We start from the raw sequence: 4,436 nt of genomic DNA, 5'->3' as shown, positions 1-4,436 counted from the left end.
TTTTCAAAGGTAACATTTTTAAGCATAGAAAAGCGCATGGCACTTGATCAAAGTTAATAACAAAATTATCCTTTGTTAGCTCACTAGGAATTCATAATTTAGTATAAAAATTTTTAAACACAGAAAACAGGATGAGAGGACTTTTTTTTTCTATAAGACGAAGAGAGCCTGCAAAGACCTCTTTTGGATAAGGAATTTAAAAGCATTTTATATATCTGGTGAGGTGTATATAAGTTCTCCAATGTACAAGTTTGGCATCATTCACCATAATATAAGTTTCAGTCTCATAAGAAACTCCATTAACTATTTTTCTCAAATCAGAAAAGCAAAAATTGAATTTAAATATGGAAATAAATGCAACTTGAATAAAGAAAATTGGAAGTAAAGTCTCCAAAAATGAATACTCTGTGATTTTTTAAGAGTCCCGGCCCCATACTTACCTGGCAGGGGCGATACCATGATCACGAAGGTGGTTTCCCCAGAGCGAGGCTTATCCATTGCACTCCGGATGTGCTGACCCCTGCGATTTCCCCAAATGTGGGAAACTCGACTGCGTAATTTGTGTGTGGGGGGGTGGAGGGGGGGCGGCGGGGCTGGGGGGGGGGGGGCGGGGGGACTGCGTTCGCGCGCTGCCCTGAAAAAAAAGGGGGGGAAAAAAGAGTACCGGCCCAGTTTTATGAAGCAGATTTCTCTAGGAACAGTACACCACATCTCACGAGTTAATTCTCTGGCATTATAGTTGAAACTAATAATTCTCTAAGCTGTCAATTTTTATGATTGATCTGTTGATATGTTCATAATACCGTCCTTTCATTATAGCAAAATACCCATTTTCATCCTTTGCTTTTCTTTGTGACTATTAAAAACAACGGTGTACATGCTTTTCTAAAATTCAATAAGTTTACAAATTAGAATCTTGTTACCAATTTTAATAATTTCCTTCTAACTAGAGAAAACAATGGAAAATATAGGAAAGCTCTAAAATAACACCATTATTCTGCCTCAGGAGTTAATCACTGGTAACATTTTCATGCATCCTTTTCTACTGAATGCATTTGAAGTAGCCTTTCATGCAATTAATCAACAAATATTTATTGATTGCCTGCTATATGCTAGTCATTGTTCTAGGCATTGGCAATACTACTATAAACAAAATAATTAAGGTAATTGTTCCCAAGGACAGATAATAAACAAATAAGCATATATTATAGAATTGTGCACCGGAAACCTATAAAATTTTATTATCCATTGTCACACAAAAAAATCAATAAAAAATTAAAAAATAAGTAAGTGTGGTAGTAGTACCCCCTGATAGTATGGTTGTGATATATTCATATCATTTCTATTATATTTACTATATATTTTGTAGATCCATAATAAATAACAGATTTTATTATTAAAAAACAAATAAGTATATAATAGAGAAATGTAAGTACTCTGCAGGAAAAGAATTTCAGCTAAATAATGTCACTTACATAAATGGAAACACTGGAAAAGGAAAACATTGAAAGAAATCATAGGTCTGAGCCCTTGCTGGTTTGGCTCAGTAGGTAGAGTGTTGGCCTGCAGACTGAAGGATCCTGGGTTTGATTCAAGAGCATAGTGAGGATTAATCAAAAAAAGTAAAAACAAAATAAAATGTCGCAAGTCTGATACTAGACATGTTCTTTTTTACAAGGGAGATGAGGTCATCTAGATAGTGATGAAACTATATTGTTTCTAATGTTTTGTTGTCAGTTTCTCTACTTGGCCTTTTATGGGTATTTTCCTATTACAAAATGCATATTTCTATATTGTGATCTTAAAAACCTACCTAGAAATCCTCTTATTGCTGTATATTTGTTTTCCTTTTTGGTAAGTAACTATTAGCAGAAATTCTTTCACATACCTATTGATAGAAATGCTTGATTATTTTGTTACAGTAATTCATAAGTATGGCAATATTTGATCAAAGAATGTGCACATTTTAATGCTTTTTATTTATACTGTCAAATTTTTCTCCAGACAGATTATGCCAATTTCACACACACTAAATTGCCACTCTGAATTTTACCTTTTCTTTTTTTTAAATATAGCATTTCTTTGCAATGTTTGATAGATACAAAATTATAGCTAGCATTTATTGAGAAATTACTACTTAACAAACACTGTACTATACACTTGCATGTATAGTTGCACTTAAAAGTTAAGAAATCTGAGATTTTAAAGAGCTAAATAAATTTCCAAAAGATCCCTCAGCTATCTTGAATCATAATCTCTTTGTATTAAATTGCAACACTATATGCAACTTAGTTAACTGATGATTGATTGGCAATTGATTGGTAATATATTAATATTATAATGTTACACTATAATATTAATATATTTTATTGTATGTATATTATACTTCAAGAAAGTTGATTTTTAATTTTTTTATTGATTTTTTAGAGAAAGAAAAAGAGAGAGAAACATCAATTTGTTGTTCCACTTATTTATGCATTCATTGGTTGATTCTTGTATGTGCCCCAACCGGGGATCAAACCTGCAACTTTGGTATATTGGGACAATTCCCTAACCAAATAAGCAGCCCGGCCAGGGGTAATATTAATATATTTTATATAGTCACTGGGTTTTTTTGTAATTTGATGCCTTCAATTTGTTCATGCATTTATCTATTCTATATCATGATGCACTCTATGGAGATGATGTTGAGTGAAAACAGACGTGGGCTCTAACCTCATGGAAGACACATCCCAAAGCAGGAAATACAGCAATCTCAGGTTAGGAAAGAACTGCAGGCAGGGTCAAGCAACGATTTGTTTTCTAAATTCAGTCCCAGTATTGGCAACTATTAGGACTATTGCTTGTAAGAGTCCTCAGCTGGACTCTGTAATAAAAGTTGGAGAGCCCTAAGCCCTATGGTTCAACTAGAAACCTCACTCTTAAATCCTACAAGTCAAGTCTGAGTTACGCAGTAGTTACAGGACAAGTGCATTGTTTTGAGGCCGGGATTAGGGTATAATGACATGGCTTCCTGGATTGGAAGGTATGATGGTTAATCTTATGTGTCAACTTGACTGGGCTATAGGATGCCCACATAGCTGGTAAAACATTTTTGGTTATTTCTGTGAAAATGTTTCCAGAAGAGATTAACATTTGAATTGTTGAGCTGAGTAAAGCAGATGGCCCTCTTCAGTGTCAATGGACATCAACCAAATTGTTGGGGGCCTGAATAAAACCAAAAGGCAGAGAAGGGGTGAATTCACTCTCTCTGCTGATGTTGAGATTCCATCTTCTCCTCAGACATTGGCCCTCTTGGTTCCTGGGCATCTGAACTCATACTGGGACTTACATCGTCAATCCCCCAATGCTCAGGCCTTCCAACTCAGACTGAATTATACTGCCAGCTTTCCTGGTTCTCCAGGTTGCAGATACAGATCATGGGGCTTCTCAGCTCCCATAACCAAATGAGCAAATTCCTATAATAAATCTCCTCTTATATCTATGTCTATATCAACCGCTCCTCTGCCTAGCAGGCCCCACTTGTGCAAGGCCATATGAGTCAATAGATCCAGGCTGCACCTTCATATGGGATAAGGAAAGCACACAGTAGATCATCCACTCTACAAAGATAACATTTGCCCTATTTAGTTAAAAGCCTCCTAAATACATCTTGGAAAGGCAACATTTTACACAGCCTCTAAACAAAACTGAGCAAAGAAACCTTTGCTTAATCACATCATCAGAGATTGAAAAAATATGCAATTAGAAATGATTTCCTGAAAAACAAAATCCTCCAGGAACAGAACATAGACGGTATCAGCTGAACAGACAGTGGAACAGATGCATTAACACCAGGACAGACCTGATAGTATCACCTTCAACACACTGAGGAGTTGTTCTTATTAGCTGCACAGCGTGAAGAAATGAATTTGCCAGAAGATCATTGTATGGCCCAGATAGTGTTGTATTTATCATTATTTAGCCAATGTGGAGTTGAGTGTATATAGTTCATTAGAATCACTGGTTCAATCATTCTCATCAAACCCTTTTGCCATCTTCCTAAAATTTAACCTAAGAATTTCCCCCTCAAGGTATTATTTTATATGGGCCCCTGAATAATGAAGTCAAGATTCTAGCACCTAAAATGAACATAACCAGATGCATAGCCTCTCTCACAGAATGCTGTCTGCAAGCTTGCTTCTCCTGGGCATGCTGCGCTGCTCTTTCATATTCATCATTTCATTTCTTCCTTACAACAGTCTTGTGAATTATGCTGGAACAGATATTATTAAGCCCTCATGAAGAATGAGGAAACTGAAACTCAAAATAGATGACTTATCCAAGGTCACAAAACCAGTAAGTAAGGCCTAGAATTTTGGCTTTTAATCAAGCACATACCTAGTGTTTTTTTTCATTTCATCAGATTTCTTATACTTCATCATGATTTTGACATT

General features: G+C 35.6%; 1 pseudogene; it reads left to right on the top strand.

The window, feature by feature from the left end:
* The first annotated feature begins 432 nt into the window (after positions 1-432).
* Positions 433-576, top strand: LOC118661891 (annotated as a pseudogene).
* Positions 577-4,436: the final 3,860 nt, after the last annotated feature.

Source organism: Myotis myotis, unplaced genomic scaffold (assembly GCF_014108235.1).
Source record: "Myotis myotis isolate mMyoMyo1 unplaced genomic scaffold, mMyoMyo1.p scaffold_m19_p_1, whole genome shotgun sequence".
NCBI lineage: Eukaryota > Metazoa > Chordata > Mammalia > Chiroptera > Vespertilionidae > Myotis > Myotis myotis.
Note: the sequence above shows the minus strand (reverse complement) of the source record. Positions and strands in the feature narration are given on the sequence as shown.